Genomic DNA, 18,796 nt, shown 5'->3' with positions numbered 1-18,796 from the left:
AGCCCCTTCCTACTCCTTTTCCTAAGAAGCTCTGTTGCCACCCCTTTCTCTGCCTTGGCACTTGCTAGGTCCCTTGCCAGGTGATCACCTCTGTGGCTTTGGGGGTGTGCTTCCTGGATTTGGGGGTGTGCTTCCCGGGGACATACCTTATTCCATGGAATCAGCTGGTGCAAATGCCAGAGATGTTCAAGGAACTTCTAGCAAAAGTCCTAATGAAGATTCCTATTTGAAGAGGTGGAGAGGAAGATGGGAAGGCCTGCGTTTCTTGCATTTGGGACTCTGGTGTTTAATCTACCCAAGCTACATAATAATTGGAGTCTGTTATGTGACAGGTACAAGGTTGGACCTGAGTACTAATAGTGACAAAGCATGATACAGATTAGCAAAGCAGTGACTATGCACACTACAGTGATCAGAAGTGCCTGAAAGAGACACATCCTTTAAGCATGTGAGAGCAGAGTGAAGCCCAGGATGGACAGAGGTGCAGTTAGCACAACTCACCTCCACAATAAGCAGAGTCCTGAGATGGGTAAGAGAGGGAACAGAAGAAGTTCCTCTCCAACATGCAGCCTGGGGATTCCCAGGGACATCTATGATTCTGGAGTTTGGTGACACTTCTGGGAGTGGTAAGGGTGGGTTCTGGGAATGGCATTCCCACAGCCAGCCCAGGGCCTGACTGCCTAGTGCCCACTGAGCCACTGAAACAAAGATGATGATTGGCAACCTGGCATGATTCACCACTCAAATGCAGCTCACAGCAAGGAAAGCATCCTTGCCATGTCCATCTTCCTCGCCCATCCCAAGGTGCGTCTTCATTTGGGGCAAATGGAAATCTCTGCAGTTTTCTATGTAGTAGAATCACTTGAGAAATCTAAAAATTTGAACTGATTTTTAGAGGTCAGACACCTCCCTTCCCAGCAGACCAATTATCTCATAATCCCTGGAGGATTTTTAAAACTCCCCATAGGCAGTCCAGTTTGGGGACCCCCGGGACCTCTCACTTTTGTGAATAGAGGAGAGGGAACATCCTACAGATGTGAGTCAGTGATTCTCAGAGACTGGCCAGGCTATGGTTGCTCTCTGGTGGTTCAGAACTGGCAGGAGGCCTAATAGTAGGCTTGCTATATATAGTCATCTTAGGCCATTTTTGTTTATGATTTTCCAAACAGCCTTGGTTTTCAAAAATGCTTCATTTTTATTCCCTTCCCTGTATGTTGCTGGTTTTAAATCTCTTGGTTGCAGTTTAATCCACCTTTGAAAGATGGGGACCAGGGAAACATCTATTGTTGACAGCAATTAGCACAGTGTTGAATATTGAAATCGAATTGACTCCACAGATGGGGAAATTCTAGGCTTCTTCCATGCAAGAGGGATTCACCAAATTAATGAAGTAATAATAATGATGAAGAGGAAAATAAGGTTGTTTTTCTTCTTTGGATATCAAAGCCCCCAGTAACCAACCAATGTCACAAAAAGATGGACTGTCAAACACAGTGTGAGACCCTCTGGAGCAAGATCCACATGTTGGGCCAGATACGATGGTTAGTTGCATCCCTGTCCTGTACCCATTGGACACCAGTAGCACCCAATGGGTAGCACCTGTCCCCCTAGATTGTGCCCATCAAAAGTGTTTGTAGACAATGTCAAATGTCCCCTATGGGACAGGATTGTCCCCATTTGGAATGTACACGTGCAGCTTAGTGGATCTTATGCCACGTTCCGTGCACTCATGTTCTCTGTGATGCTTGGAGTATGCCTTGCTTCCTTCCTGGAGCAGATGGCTGAAGCAGAAGTTGGTGCCTGCAGTTAACAGATGAATGAGAGGAATCAGGACTCAGAACACTGGTCCAGGTGAGCTGCCCAAGGCCTGCTCATCAGTTGGTGTTAGAGCTGGAATTCGAACCTAGGGCCAGTGGGTTCCCAAAGCTTTGCTCTTATCCTTGTCTCTTTTGCATTCCACAAGACGTCTCTGATTCATTGTTAGCTTTCGCCTTGGCTCCCTAACTGATGAAACTGTTCTTCAGCAAAACCCCTGCATTCTGAGTCCTGAAGTGTATCCCCTACCCCAAAGCCAGCTTGGAAAGAAGCCTCATTTCATTTATCGATGTTTGTAAGGTAAAAGTAGTCTCTTGCCCACTTGGGGAAACCTGCCTGTTCAGTCACAGCTGTTTTGAAGACCTCAGCTGAGAAAGAGCTGATAGATAACGAAACCTTGATGAGAACGGAGATTGCAAGCAGCTATTTACTTAATAGAATTAATTAACAATCAGTTCAAATTATCATAAATAGTCAGGTTGCATGTAATTTAAATTGCTTTTGCACAAAGTAATTCAGGAACAAAAAAAAAAAGTTGGATAGAGGTTACTGGAATGTAAGAACACGGGGAGAACGCAGCATACAGCCAAGTGGTATATGATTCTCTTTTTAATTTTGCGACAGTTTTAAGTATAGCATTTTGAATGTAAGTGGTGCTACATTAAGCAACCATTTGGAGCACACGAGGCTTGTACGGAGAGGATTTTGTGGAGAAGTTGAACTGCCATTCATAAAGTTATTTTAATTCGATCTCTCTGTTTATATTTTTATTTTTTTCACTCCCCAGGGGGAGCTATCTGTTGCTCATTAAAGAATCATCTGACACACACATTCCAGAACCCAGTCTGTTCAGCCCAGAATTCTGACATCTGAAGGGAGTCACAGTTTTTGGGTGAACGTTACTGACATCTTCCATTTTTTGAAGACGGAATGCTAGCAATAATGTCCCCAGATTCCTTCCTCTACGGTGTTACTTGACATTGTACCCAAAGTATCATAAAGTAGAAAAAGCTAAAAGGAGAAGCACATGAACAGTGGCAGCACATCTTCTGCAGAGAAAACTATTTTGGAATTAAATAAGGCGCGAGAAACTATATTTGGGATGTTATACATAGTTCTTGACATTAACTCAGGAAAACAATTTTTTTTTCAACAGAAGAATAAAAAAACCAAAATTAGGACAAAAATTAGGAGCACTTCTCTAGTTCTTAGAAAAAAAAAATTAAAGTGTATCATGAACCTCAGTGAAATAGAAAATTCCTATTTGGGTTAGAAGTAATTGCAAGAACCACTGGGCATAAACTAAGTAACAGAAAGATGGACAGTTAATTAATTTTTTATTACCATTGAGCAAATGTTATTAATTCAATTAACATTTATTGAGGACCCACATGCAAGAGATGAATCAGTGTGACAGGCGCTAGAATTTATTTACTTTTTGTTATGAAGGAAACATTTCTGTGCTCTTCCTTTGTGCTCACTAAATGTGACTTTATCAGTTTTACAGTCTTTATGGACGTAAATGTGGGTATGCAGCCTCTTCCTGTCTGGGTCCTGGTTCTGGTCTCTCTCTTTCCTCTTTCCAATCCTTTTCCCTGGCCTCTCTGGCCTCCCCAGCCTCCCCAGCCTCCCTAGCCTCCCTCTTCCTGCCCCTCCCATCTTCCCCTCTGCCCTTTCATTTCGGTGACTGACCTGAGGCCCTGTCACTCACGTGCCTTCCCTCCAACTCCTTCAACATCGGTCCCCTTAGTCTCTTTCCCTGTACCCTACCCTGGGAGCTCATAACTGTTCACACTTGCAAATGAATTGTTCGCAGAGTTGGCCTGAAACTTCCATGCAGCCAGTCAGCTGCAGCCTCCAGGTCGGCCTGTGCTAACCCTGGGGGATCCAGGCCTTGGTTCTTAGGAGGCCCTGGGTCACCTTGGAACTGAGTTACTGGCTGTTTTGTTTGGGTTTCCAGCCAAATCCTCTCAATTTTACATGCCTTTCACTAAGCCCTTCCTTCTCCTCCCCTAGACGGGTAACTTGGCCCTCCTGGGAGAGTGCAGAGTTGGTTTCTCTTCTTGGATTGTCTCTTTCCCTGTTACCCAGGTTCAAAGCCCTTTCCTCTGTCCAGTCATTTACGAGTTCTATTTTGTTCTTCCTTCCAAATGTCTCTCAGGTCCGCAGAGGCTCTTCCTTCCCCTTGCCAGCCATCCGAGTGACACTGTCTGTGCCCTCACAGTGGGCTTCTTTGGATGGCCACTGGTGTCCATGTGATGAGGACCCAAAATATCTCATACACTGCAATCAAATGAGGTTTCACAATTGGTCCTTCTGATCTCATGACTCATAAAGCAGAAGGAACACAGCACACACCCCTTCACATGTTCAAAATGTCGGCAGCTCCTAATCGTCTCCCCTTCCTCCTGTTCTCACTTGACCCACCACCCTCTGGCCAGGCTGCTGTTGAAACAGGCAGCTGTGGCTAAGATTTTCTTCTGGAAAACTCCAGATGCCTTGATGAAAATTTTTGGATTAGGCTTTAAGGCACAGTGACGGTATAGTTCTAGACCAAACTTTAAAAGTGAGTGTGGATTTCGAATGTACAGATTCTTCTCTACCCTACAGAGGTGAATTATATTTTCCCTTGGATTTCCATCCACTGTTCTCTGGCTTAGAATTTAGTACTGTCATTATCTGTGGTTGAGATCAGATCAAGGCAGATGTGTGACATTTCAAGGTATGAGCCACCAAAGCAGTAATGAATGGCTGTGGCTGGTAACATAGTTAACTGAAATGACACTGTAGAGAAATTTCTTTTTTTTTTTTTTCTATAAGAACTTGATAGAGTTCACACAAGTGTTAGAAATTACGCTTTGCTGTTGTTAGAATGTCTGACCACATTCTAGGCAGTAACAGAATACAAAAAATACAGGAAATCATCTGATGTGATCAAATGTAGTGAAAATCATTAGATTCGTAGATCACTTTTATTCTTATATTGCGTAAAACTGGAAAATGGAAGAGGATGGCTGAAAACAGCAGGATCGGGAAGATAAGAATCCTCAGCATTGGCAAAAACAAAATAAAACGCGACTGGTCCTTAAGGAAGCCATATTTTCAACAGAACACTACTTTATTCTTTGGAGGGTGAAGGAAGAAGATGAGTAGATAATTTTGTCCAGCTGATGGATGAAGACTTTTTGAATCCTTATCACCTTTTGGAAGTGCACAGGTATCTGTCATCAAGGAGTATCAACCGATCGCGGTTGCCTGTCAGATTGGAGAGAACAAAACCTCGGATTCATGAGTTTTAACTTTTGGGATGAACAAGTGAGCTAAATACATCCAGCGTATTTTTCCTTAACTTTCAAACACAGCTCCAGTTGGAAGATGTCCTTTAAAGACTTTCAAGTAAAAGTGGCAGTTCTATACATCCTGGTTTTGATGTGTCTTACATAGCCCTTCAACAGCAGCTCGGCCTCAAAAGCGTCAAATGAAATGTTTATCAAGGGCCGTGACAGGAGAACATTTGAAGCCCTTTCGATCAGCCTTCGCAAATCTTCTTTAAAAAGTGGGAAAGAGCAAAAGCATATTATTTCTCCAGAAATAATGGCAGTGAATGTTCAAGGTGAAGATGATGAAAGGGTATGCAGAGCCGAGGAAGGGAGGCCAAGCAGGCCTCCCCAGGCTCCTCCATCCTGTGGAGCAACTCCTAACTCTGGGGCTGACAGGCTCTGTGGCTGTTTCCTTCCGTTCCAGATGATTTCCTCCGTTTTCTGCCCGCCCCTCACCCTGCTTGTGTAGAGTGGCACTGGAGAGGTGATCCACTCTTATAGCCATGTCATCAGCTGGTAACACGGAGCAAGTGGCTCCTAAGAGATGCTGGAAACTTCTTTCAACACAAAAACAGTCTGACCTTATGACATGAGTTTCCATTGCATTTTTATGCAGTTACCTTCCATTTAACATGTGTAGAAAGTATCTCAGAAAATAAAGATTATGTTACCTGAGGAAAAAAAGTGGTTATTATCTGAGTGGAAAAAAAAAAGGTTACATTTTAACAGCTTAATGCACTGGGATTGGTAATAGGTTCAGGGCTTCAAAAAACAAAAAAATCTATGAAGCCAATCAGGCTACAAACCCAGGAATCATTGGTATTATAGACACAAGTATTTTTTACTATGGGTATTTAAATATAAATGTTAAAAAATTAAACTCTGGTTGAAATATTCTCTATTACATTAGAACAATCACAATTCATTCATCCCAAAATGTGAATGGCACTTAAAGTCTCCCATGGCATTGTCACCTTTGATGCTCATAACAGTTTTGCAAAGTATTTTCACTGTCGGATGAATGAGGAAGCTCTAGTGCCCAAGAGTGTCCAGCTGGGAAGAGGCTGAGCTGGCTCTGGAACTTCTGTCTTCTAATTCCTGGGTCTCCTAGTTCTCAAACATCTTTGGAAACCAGGCCCTTAGGCGTGAGGTTGGGGTGTTTTCCTGAAGTTCAACAACTGTGCCTTCTTGACACCTTTTCTGCAGGGTAACTGGTGCTGCTGCTACTTCATCAAGGGGCCCCAGTGGTGTATGGGGCCTTTTGTCAACTAGTTGGGGCCTTTTGTTTCTTTTGGCAACTAGTAGTTGAGTTTTCCAGTCTTACCCTGAAGCCCAGTGCCAGTAGCTCCCTGCTCCAGTCTCGACCCCAGTGAAAAGCATGTCCCTAGGAGCAGCTGGGAGGTCTGGGTGCATGCTGGCCCCCATCACAGCCCTTCCTCTGGTTCTAGCTCCATGACTGTCGCAGACCTGGTTCTCTTCCCCTTCCTCTCTGAGTTCCTTGAGGAACATATGCTCCAGTCACCTTGGATTTTCCAGCACCCAGCACGGCGTCTGGCAGAAATCAAGTGTTAAATAACTTTCAGGTGACTGCTGGACTGGTTGACAGATGACAGGCAGGTGTCTCAGCTGTTGGATGATGGGAACTCGTCCCTAGGAGAGGTCTTCTGAGCACATCCCATTGTCTTTCTCCCCCACTCTAGGTGTGACCATTGGTCCTGGGGAAAGTCTACTAATTTCTCTCTCTTATGCTTACATATTTATTTTTACTTTGACTTGAAAGCAATATTTGCATTTTTATGTAAAACTGTAATGAACATAAAAAGATAGAAAGTAAATAAATCTGTATAATTCTTATGATTTTAAATGCATTGTTGAATTTCTTTCACAAAAATGGAAATATCTGGTACATCTAAATGATGGTATTTAGAATAAAAATATATCCTGTATGTTCTAATTTATCTGCAAATTCAAATGAATATGACATTCTAATTAGTAAATATTACATTAGAATCTATTAATTAGAATATTAATCTACTGAAACATATTTGAATATCTAATAAACATTATGTATCCTGGTTTTACTTAATACATAAGTCTGAATTAAAATGTCTAGTAATTCCCAGATGTCACTCACTCTTCTAAAATCTTTGTATCTATTAGCCCCTTTAGTACTCTCTTCAGCCCTGTGCAGCAGGTACTAATGATGGCATCCCGATTTCCCACGATTTTGCAGGAGCATAGAGATGTTAAATAACTTATCCAAGGTCACCCAGCTAGGATGAAGTGGAGCTGAAATGTTAACCAAGACAGCCCTGCTCTAGGTCTATGCTCCTAACTGAAATGCTATTTTGTCTGTCTAGTTAAAGATTTTAGAAACAAGTACTGGGATCTTGTTTAACATCTTATGTTACCACTATATTATAAGCATTTCCCTACATCTTAAAGAGGGTTTGAAAATACACTCAAGTGTTAGCCCACATATCACCTCCTCAGAGAGGCCTTCCCTTTCACTACACTGAAAACAATGGTTCTCACCTGGGGCAGGTTTTACCCATAAAGGGACATTTGACAATGTCTAGAGACAGTTTTCATTGTCCTGAGCAAGATGGGGCAACTGACATTATCTAGATGCCAGGATGCTGCTAAATGTCCTACTCTGCTCCCCCACCACCAAACCCATCAAAAATGTGGTTCCAAATGTTTGTGGTGCCAAGGAGGAGGAGTCCTGTGTAGTGGTTCCTCTGGATTGCCAACTTGATGGGATTGAGAGATGCCTAGGATTAAGAGTCTGCTCCAGTCTGCAGATGACTGTCCTGGGACTAGCTCCTCCTGACGTCTGACCCTGTAGGGCAGTCTAACAAGTCCTCCCTGCCCCCCCCCCACCCCTCCTTTTTTTTTCTTTTGGTACTGGGGATTAAACTCAGGGGCACTTGAACACTGAGCCACATCTCCAGCCCTATTTTGTATCTTTTTTAGAGATAGAGTCTCGATGAGTTGCTTAGCACCTCTCTAAGTTTCTGAGGCTGGCTTTGAACTTGCCATCTTCCTGTCTCAGCCTCCCAAGCCACTGGCATTACAGGCATGGGCCACTGCACCTGGCACAAGTCCCCTTTTATAACCATGCATATACATGTCCTGCTGGCTCTGGTCCCCTAGAGGACCCTGCCTGGTCCACCTGATATGAAAGCAGCCACAGTCCTCACCACTGGCCATTACTATAATGCCAGTCTTTAATTCAAGTGTTTTCAACACTCTAAAAATATTTTATTGGTTCACCTGCTTCTTCCCACACTTCACTAAGATGCCACCCTTAGGAAGCTTTATCTGTGCTTATTAATTCCTGTCCTAGTGGGCCACCTGTATAAAGTAGGTGCTCTGTGTAAGAAAGATCAAAGAATGCACTAATGTTTCTTCTAGTAAAGGCAGAAATGATTAATCAGTTCCCCATTCAATAAAATGTAGGTTGTTTCTGATTTTTGATATGGTAAATACTCTTGTGTATGTGTGTGTGTGTGTGTGTGTGTGTGTGTGTGTGTGTGTGTGCGAGAGAGAGAGGGGGGGGGAGAGGGAGGGAGAATCTGTTTCTGTAGGTTGAACCCACAGGAAAACTCCTATTGAATTAATGGCTGAATTTCTAAAGCTCCAGAGATTGTCAGCTTTCTCTTGTATATACCAACAGAGATCAGGAAAAGCTGTTCTTTGGTGAATTCTAGGTTTCACCATTAAAATGAGTCATTTTTATCAGTTTGAAAGAAACTTGAATCTTAGTGTCCACTTGGGACAGCTGAGTAGCTGATCTTACAGTCCCACAAGGATTGGATTTCTTCATATCTGCTTTTTTTCTGTGGAAGTTTGTTCTACAGCTAGATTCTGGGTAATTCTGAGAACTCTTGTGTTCTATGGAACTAGGCACTTCAAAACACCCATTCTGTACTTAGAGATCAATACATTCTTGTTAAAAATCTTTATTCAGTGGCCTCTGATTGTATCTGGTTTCTTTTGTTTGGTTCTAGTCTTTGAATCAGGAGGGCTGAGAGGTGGTGGACTTAGGAGGCTCCTTGTGGACCCCTAGCTTGACTGGTTGGCCTCCAACATTGTAAATGTAGGCTAGAAACCAGATCTGTGCTGAGGCCCCAGAGAGGCCAGCAGTCAGGCCACCGTGGCTGAAGGTCAACAGATAAGAGAGGGAGGATTGGAGAGGACACACTCAGGCTTATTTATGGTGTTCCACCCACAGCGTTCCCAACTGCATTATGGAGTCTATCGAAAGGCCTGATTGGAGCTCTATGATGGATTTCTTGTCCCACCTGGTAGAAGTTAGCCCAGTGGTCTCCAGGTGGCCCAATTCTATCCATTGGGGTTAGACCATCTATTTCTAGTTTTAAATCTTAATATACAATCACTCCTTTTGCACATTTAATATTGTGTATGACTGTGAATATGGTAGCACATGTATCCATTGTGTGTGTGGGAGTGTGAATGTGTGTGTGAATCAGGTGGGCTTGTTCACTTCCTCCGTTTTCTACTCGAGGTTTACAAGGTTTACAGTAAGAACTTTGAAGACCACCATCACAAAGGAGAGACTGAGGTCAGGGCTCCATATTGTTGTGCTACTGGAGGAATCCAGCTCTCCTGCTTCCTCTCGGTACCACGGGCGTGGTTGCTGGAACCATCGCAGCCACAGCAGCTGCAGAAGTGCCCTGAGTAGACTTCTCCTTGGAGTTTCTATAGTGGTAACAGGATTAACAGACTCTATTCTGGAAGTACTTGGGTGGCATAACACCTCCCAGCAGAACTATTCCTGACAAGGATGTGCAGATGGAAATGCATATTTATGTCACTTAAAGCCTACAAGAGACACAAGGATTCAAGCTATAACAATAAATAGAAAAAAAAAATTCTTCAGCATTTTCGGGAACCCATACTCAAGTGCATTGACTGTGCTTGGCGAAAGACCTACAGTCTGCTCTTTGTCCAAGCATAAAATATGCAGCTTTCGAGCCTGTCGAGGTGAACTATGCTTGCTGAATGTATGTTAGAGTGTTAAAATAAGCTACCACAAAGTTAGTTTAAAATCTCAGGTCTTAAAAATAATGGGACAATTTTATGAAGTGTTTGGGTCATTTCAAGGAAAAAAAAAGTCTTCTTTTAGAAAAAAGAGTATTCATTTGTTCCACTTATGAATAATGAGAGGTTTGAAAAAATTATTTCCAAAGGCCAAATAGTCATTGTATTGAGGTTTCCAAGTTTAAGGTATGCTCTACCTTGTAGGCCCTGGTGTAGCCTCCTCATTTCCTTCTGCAAAACCTCTGAAAATACAGAAAGAGAAGAGAACACACATCCATGGAGTTTGGCAGTGATACCCCTGGGTATATTTATGCAAACTTTTAGTTCATTGTAACGAAGCTAGAGAACCTCATCCATCTAGCATTTGGGTTGGCTCTACTGAAATAAGATGAGTTTACCTTTATGTTCTGCTTGTCCTGCCACAGGAAACTCAGTGTATGACAACTGGAAAGCTAGGCTGCATCTCTCTAGAAGGGCATTGCTTTCTATGTTGCCAAGAGAGGTTTATAGCTCTTTGTCATTCTAACCAAGCCACGAGTGGGCCACGAGTGGGCTGTTACAACAAATAGAAGAACGTTTCCAAAAGCCATGCAAGGTTGTCTTTAGGATGCAAGAAGAACTTTGTACAGAAGAGAAGAAATATCTTAAAGAACAAATGAATGAAATGAAGAGTCAACATGATAAACCCAAAGGGTTATGTGTGAAATAAGAAAGATATGAAGATATCAAAAATGTAATTACAGAATTAAAATCTACCTTAGAGGCAGTAAAGAACAAAATTGACATTGCAGAAAATACCACTGGAAATACAGAAAGTAGTTTGAGGGGGAGAACAGGGGATTGAACTCAGGGACACTTGATCACTGAGCCACATCCCCAAGCCCTGTTTTGTATTTTATTTAGATACAGGGCCTCACTGAGTAGCTTAGGGCCCCACTTTTGCTGAGGCTGGCTTTGAACTGTGGTCCTCCTGCTTCAGCCTCCCGAGCTGCTGGGATTAAAGGTATGTGCCACTGTGAGTGGCCAGAAAGCAAATGTTGAAAATTCTATTATAGCTGAAAATGAGGGACAAAGAATTTGTTGTGGTAAGTTGTTGCTAGATACAGAGGCCAGAGCACATGGATTCTGTGTGAGAAACACTTTCCCAAAGGGGAAACTAAGGCAGTCTAAGCACAAGCTTTGATTCAAGGTGATCCTGAAGCATGTCCTGAGCAGAAACCAGTTTTAAATGTATCCCCTGCTGTCCAAAATTTAGTAAAAAGAGGACCGCAATCCTAGAAAATATTTTAATAACAAAAATAAGACTTTTCAAGCAACCAGGAAAGAAAAATCAGATTGTTTAAGAAAGACAGAAATGCCTTGAGTTTTTTCATAAATTGTTCTTGTACCAAACTGTTAGAAAACAGTGATGTAACATATTAAAAATTTTGAAAGAGTAAGATCATAACCTCAAAATGTAATCCTCAATCAACTTGTGTTCTCTGTGAGAGAACAACTGTTTTTTTCATATATTATGAGAAGAGAATAAACTCCCATGAGGAGCTTCTTGAAATCATTATTTAATGTCCATTTTTGCTGACGATGAGAGCAAAAATTAGGGAGCCAAGATTTAAGAGACCAAGACAAGAAAGAAGCTGTTGACTGGTATAAATGCTTCTTATGAAGTGCCAAGGCAAATCTCAACCCACAGAGTAAACCCTGGTGGAAATTCATGTCCTGAGGACCCACAGGGTACAGGATGGCTGTTCGTCCTCTCAGGGTGACAGTAGGGTGTGATACGAGAGGATACATTATAATTGATTTTTATTTAAGTTTTATTAAGTTAAAATGAATTTTTTCTTCATTACAGCAGTAGCCTGAAAAATGACACAAAAAAATGAAAGCTTCATCCACAAAAGTATTTTCTGCATTTTCCAAATGTTCTTGCTGAATGTGTTTTCCACATATTTCTGAATTTTCCAATTTTTGTGAATTTTTCAAATTTTCCTAATGAAAATTTGAATGCAAAAACAAATTTAACCAAAAACTAAGGAAAATATTTCTTCACTGAAGGAATATTTCTTTTCAAAACGATTTAATAGAAATAGTAATATTTTGGGAATAGGAGTGTTTGTTGACTTTCCAGGACTCTGGTTTCTTTGGAGTCCCAGCTCCACCTAACAGCACACCCACACCCAGTTGTATCTCCCGATTGTGTAAATATTCTAGAAATTCTTCAAGTACCAGGAACATGAGATGAACCAAACCTATTTCCCACCCTCATGGAGATCTCCACCTCTCGGAGGCCTTCCTTGACTTGAGTAAAATAAAGCAGTTTTCTTTTCTGTGCTTCCTTGACAAGTAGGTAAGAGTGCCTTGCCCACCGTGAGGGAAGGGCCTGCCTGGGCATTCCCGAGAATGGACCACGCCTGGCATGAAGGTTGAAGGAAGGCAGGTGCACAGCAGCCGGAGGAAGCACTTCAAACCTCCCTCTCAGGCTTCTAGTCCTGTTGGCAAACCGTATGCTGTATTACATCCAAACAGCCACAAAAATAGCCAGACTGGCAAAATATTTGTGTTATGGTTGGATATGAGGTGGTTCCCAAAAGCTTGTGTGTGAGATAAGCAAAAACATTGAGAGGTGAAGCGATAGGGTTATGAGAGTTTTAACCTAATCAGTGTATAATCCACTAGAATGAACTAGCTGGGTGGTAACTGTAGACAGGTAGGGTGTGGCTGGGGGAGGTGGGTTGCTGGGGGCAGGATTTGGGGGTGTATATTTTGTTCCTGGTGAGCAGAGAGAGTGCGCTCTCTCTCTCTCTCTCTCTCTCTCTCTCTCTCTCTCTCTCTCTCTCTCTCTGCTTCATGGTGTTATTCCTGAGCTGCTTTTTTCTGCCACAATCTTCTGCCATGATGGTCTGCCTCACCTTGGGCCCAGAGGAATGGAGTTGGCCATCTATGGCCTCTGAAACTGTGAGACCCCCAATAAACATTTCCTCTTCTAATTGTTCCTGCCAGGTCTTTTGGTCCCAGCAACGAAAAAGCTGGCTAAAACAGTTTGCAGATAAGGTCTTTGGAAACTCAACTGTAGAATTTTATATATGGAATACATCATAACTGGAAGATGCTTTCTTCTCCTTCATGCCCATCCATCCATCCATCCATCCCTTGGTATCTGCTCTTATAGTAAAAAGAGTGATAGCTAGCACTCCACACTAGGAAGTCTTGAGCAGGTGCCTTAGGTGAATTCTCATTTCATCTTCAGAATAACCCAAAGAGAAAGCTATCATAGGCTCTATTCTAGTGAGGAAAATGCTCTTGCAGAGCAAGGGACTATGCCTTCTGATCCCTAAGCCAGTCAGAGCTGAGTGAACCTTTGAATTCATGTACCACTGTGATGTGAGCAGGAGACAAGAAGACAGATAAGGCACAGTTGAGCCTTTGGGGCCAACAGACTGCTCCTGGGCATCCCTTCCATGCCATCTCTAAGCTGATTTTCATGAACCAGGTTAATTCCACTTCTTGATGGACAGGTCACAATTCCCGAGTGAGGCCTCATTTCAGATGAAGGGGTAGAGAGGACAATGTGAGAGGTCTTGCAGGATGGGGTAAAGGCAATTTGTCTATTGTCCCACTTCTCAGAACTTCATAGGTACTTTTATGTCCATCTGACTTTGTAGAGCAGTTTTCCAAAGTTACAGCTCAATGAGATGGTGAGTGTGGATTCTCATCAGCAGGGTCGATTAATCACCTGATTCCCTTTAAGAACCTCAATCAATTAGGTCGTCATAGGAAAAAAAAAAAAGCAGTGGAACCTGGCTTGAATCCCAAGTGCGCATGAGTACAGGGCCCACTCAGTAAATAGCAATTGACCACATCTGCCTTGTGGGCGTTGACTTGGTCCAGTTCCTTCTCCCCTGCACACATTCCACCCCACGCCACAGGCTCAGAGGCTTACAGAGGCCAAGAAGTTCTGCCATTTGATTCCTTGAGACCCTGAGGTAGAAGAGCAAAGTCAGAGCTGTGGGTTTGGGTAAAAATCTGAGTTCTTGGCAACTAGAGATGAAGACTCTGCAATTCTTGGTCACTGGAATTCTTTTTTACCTTATAGATTAAACTGGTCTTCTTAGGACATTGCGGAGAGCTCCTTGACATTTTCATTTTTGTGAAATGAGCTGTATGAAGCTATGCATTTTATATCAAATTCAGTAGTTGTTATTTATGGATTTGTTTGTGTGTGTGTGTCTTGTGATTGAGTTCTTGGGATGGATCGCTTTCAAGCAAAGCAGTTTGGTACTACTGCTCAATCTTCTCTGGACTCTTCTCTCTTGAATTGGATGCCAGACACATTTGCAGAAGGTCAGGATCAGCCCCTAAAGGGTCAATAGTTTAGAGGGAGCCGGGGCCTCCTGGTCACACCAGCATCCTAACCCCTTAGCCCTGGGATCGTTAAACCTGGAATGAGCCATCCTGCTATGAAGTGTCCCTGGGTGACAGTTCAAGCATGTCAGGTGACTTCAATTCAGTCACTGTGGCAAGAGGAGTTTTTCCTTAAGGGTGCTCCATAAGTCCTCGGATCGGCTTTGCGCATTGTCAAGGCATTGCCCTTGCTCATCTGAGATTGCTTGGTGAGGAAGGCCTCAGGTGGGCAGGCTGCAGTCCTGCTGATATTCTGTGGGGTGTGGACGGGGTATTGGCAGGAGCCACTGATCTAGTTCTGTGACGCCACTTAAGACAGTGCTTCTCCAACTCCAGCCTGGGGGGAATCCCATTGTGCTTGCCCTTACTCCCCCAGGACTTCCGTTTCCATAAGCCTCGTTGGAGACAATCCTGACATCTCTGAAGATTAAAGGGAGAGTGAGGGAAGCCTGGTGATCTCACTGCTCACCTCTGCTTCCCCCGCCTCCCCTGTGCTCTCCTGTCCTCAGAGTGTGTGTGTTTGTGGCAGGATGGTAAAGTGGGAGAGGGATACTTTCAGCAAGAGGTGTCATTTCCTGTTCACATGTTCAGAGTCTGTCAAAAGGCAACCGAAACTCAGAGGTGAGCAGTTTGCTGAAGGCCACAAGGCCAAGATTTGAATCTGGTCAATTCTGATGTCACAGATCTGTTTTTCCACCACTAGTCTGTATGCAGATCCCTTAAAATCAACCGCAGAGTATGGAAAGAACCCCACTCTGTGCCCAGGGCCCACATCCCAGCCGCCATGCTTCCTCCTAAATTGCAGGAAACTGGTGCCGTGTCACCTGGAAATGAGGAACCTCTGAGACCATTGTACTGTGAGCTGTTACAGTGGCCCCACAGGTGCCTCCTTGCCACCGTCCCAGGCTCATCGCCACCACTCACGTCTGGGACGTTTCTCTTCCTGGCCTACCGCCTCATCCAGGTCAATTCCAAGGTGGTATGTGGCCATTTCATTTGCATGCCAGTGAGCCTGAGGCTGCTGTGGGCCCTGCTATGGACCCTCCCCAAGGCTGACTGTTGTGGTCACTCCTTCAGGCCCAGCCTCAGCTCCTCCTGGCTGTGTGCTATTTCTGCCCCTGCCTGATCAATCTGACCTGGGGTCCCCCATGCTATCTTTAGTCAGAATGCAGTATCAATAGTCTTAATTTCCCTCTCCTATCTTAGTCTGTTCGTTATCACAACAGATATTACAGAAAGCACCAGATTAGTGTAAGAACTAAATCTGCATGTGCATCTTTATCACTAAGGAGCAGAGGGGAAATAATCGAAGGTGGGAGAAACAGAGTGAACTTGAGTAGTTAGAATCTTCTTTCTGCTCTCCACGAGTGGGCTGATTCAAAGGCCTAGCTCAGGTTTCCACCCAGAGTGGATGTATCACATGCAGAGAACAAGTAATACCAGGGTATTTGTGCCCTTGTTGCCCTGTGGCCGCTGGCACTGCACCGTGACCAGCCGAGCTGCTTCCTGCACCGTTCTACCATCTACTTCCAAAGCCCTTTGGATGGGCTCTAGGAGTTCCATAAAAAGGTGCTGCTCTTTATTAAAAAAAAAAAAAAAATCAAAATCGCAAAACCCCCATGGTCCTCTCATTCAGTGATGGCACTTAATGAGCCTGCTGTCTGAAGTTGGGGAAGCTCCCTGCAGAGGGGCATTTAGCAGGGCGCTATGATTTCCACAATGCTCTCTGAGCATCTCACTTTACGTTTGCCCCTTGAACTTCTCAGAACTTGTGGCAGTGACAGGATGGAGAGAGAGCTTTCTTCCACACTCACTAGGAAATGCACCCAAGACCAGTGGAGCTGAGCATCAGGAGAAAGTTCATTGCCTGTTCATTTCCATGTTCACCCAGCACGGTGCCAACCCCAATTCTCTCCAAACACTGCCATTGATAACATCGCTGGAGATTTTGCAGTCCTCTTCCCACCCCTTAACTGTGCACCAGAGAATGGAGATGGCTGGAAATGTATGTGAAATGAAGACATAATATAGATTTTTTACTTTTGCAAAGGGCGGGAAAACAGATTCATTCATTTTGACTCAATACAAGGTTTCCATGAGATTTTCGGTAGGAGACATGTCAATACTGAGAGGTGAGCTCCAGGCAATGGAGGTTAAAGTGTATTGGGAAGATATGCTTCTAATATATGATGGGTGTTGGAAAAGTTACAGAATAAATACAGGGTAGGTGTTTTCCAATTTAAGAAAAGGCTTTTGAAAGCAGGAATGTCTTTTCATGATACACCTTTTGTACCAGGATGAGCTAGCCCACAAAAGAAAGTTCTTTTTTGGTTTAATAAGAGAAAGTAATTTATAATACTGATATGTCAATATGTTTTTCAATAAACTTTTCTCTAGATTCTCTTCAAGTCTCCTCAGTGAGGGTGGTAATTATATGCCTCCCTCCCCCTTTGGGGGTGGCTCTAGGTGCTCATTTGCTGAGCTCTGCCTGAGAGTCACAGCCGAGGAATGTCAGACTCTGTTAACAATGCTGCATTATTCACCTTAATCTTTTTTTACAGTGTTCTTTATCTCAAAAACATTGTAAATCAGATAGCTACCTCCCACTCTTTTGTTCATTTGCAAATTTTTATTATTCTAGTTGAAGAAAGCAGTGGTGTGCGCAGAGTCAGTGTCTACTGTTTACACAGCCCTCTCCCCACCACAACCCCAGAATGCTTTTCTCTGGAACACTGAAGGTGCAGGAAGCATGCCTAACTCCAAGTTTTCTATAGAAAATTTGTAAAATAATAATATTTTTTTCTCCTCTGAATGAAGAGGCTTGGTGTTTCTTGAACCCACAAAGATGAAACAACAGAGGAATATGCACTTTCGTGACAAGAACACCAACACCGGAGATATGTCCCTTTAGAAATACTGCTTTCTAGTTTAAGATCTGTGGTGGGATTGAAGTCACTCTGAATGAGTGACACTTAGGCAAAAGTTGCTCATGGATAGAAAGCAGGGACCCTTGCTCTAAAAAGGAAGTTATCAAATCTTTGCTCTATCATTGTCTACTAGGTTGTATTTGATGTAACATTTACAGGAATAGAGACAACATGCCTAGGGGAATATTCTAGGCATGTTTTGGGATAAATTAATCTGCATTCATTTCCTTTTTTAAAAATGATGATAATTCATTGCATTCCTCAGAAAACCCCATCGAGTCCCCACCCAGAAGGTGAAGGGAAGCCAGAGGGTAGCTCACTACTCACTCTGGAAATACTTAAGGGCTCCAGCTATCTGTAAGTTCCTTACCTGCTCTTTGAGAGCCTGAGCAGAGATTTCAAGAAGGAATGACAGGAGATCCTATTTCGTCCTAGAGATGCCATGATTGTGGAGAAGTCAGGGAGGCAAGAAGACTGGCCACACTGACCAGCAAGCACATTACAGCTTTTCCTCCTGCCCAGGCTCTGGTCTCTGCTTATCTGTTTGTGGTTGCTTTCCAAACCTCTTCTTCTGCTCCAAAGAACTGAGCATACTTCAAGAGAAGAGATGAGATTTAAAGAACCAAATGGTGCAAAGGAGGCCCTTTGGAAAACAGACCCTTAACTTTAGCCCCATGGAGGCCATCAATCCCAGTAGGGTCCAAGGCCAGTAGGCAATGGGAGTACGCCAACGGGGCGGGGGAGGGGGGTATATGGAAGTGAAAATGTAATAGGTACCAATAGCTAAACACTTTAGGGGGCTTTCCTATGTCCAGCAGTGTTATAAGGCTTTCTGAAGCTAAGTTTCTATGTCCTCACCAAAGTCGGTTGGCTGAGCATTATACCACAGTTTACAAATGAGACACAGAAAGGAAATGCATGTTGAATGTAAGTTGATAATGCAGTAGTGTTACAATAGTAATACAGCAAGCAATTTAAATGGTATGCAAAGGAGATACTTGAATGTCAGATTTGAATAGGTCACCCCTACTGTTAGAGTAACCTGCGCTAAATACTTTAATACTAGGTCTGTAGTCTTTATTAACCTTAATTAAGATGTTTTAATATCAAGGAACTTTTCCAAGGTGAATAGCTATCATAAAATTTAAACAGGACAATAATGCCAGAATACCAAAGAACCCTATATTACTTTTTGTTTCACTGTTAGTAGAAAATCTTGGCAAATATAAATTGAAACTATTTTCTAATCAAAATTTAACTTGGAAAGTA

At 43.1% G+C, this 18,796-nt stretch overlaps 1 protein-coding gene across 1 annotated transcript in view; it reads right to left on the bottom strand.

Moving 5' to 3' along the window:
- The window catches only part of Mdfic2 (MyoD family inhibitor domain containing 2), a 114,923-nt gene that overhangs the window by 10,168 nt on the left and 85,959 nt on the right, over positions 1-18,796 (bottom strand). The gene's annotated exons all lie outside the window — the stretch shown is intronic.

The sequence above is a fragment of the Ictidomys tridecemlineatus genome, chromosome 16 (genome assembly GCF_052094955.1).
Source record: "Ictidomys tridecemlineatus isolate mIctTri1 chromosome 16, mIctTri1.hap1, whole genome shotgun sequence".
NCBI classification, from domain to species: domain Eukaryota; kingdom Metazoa; phylum Chordata; class Mammalia; order Rodentia; family Sciuridae; genus Ictidomys; species Ictidomys tridecemlineatus.
Note: the sequence above shows the minus strand (reverse complement) of the source record. Positions and strands in the feature narration are given on the sequence as shown.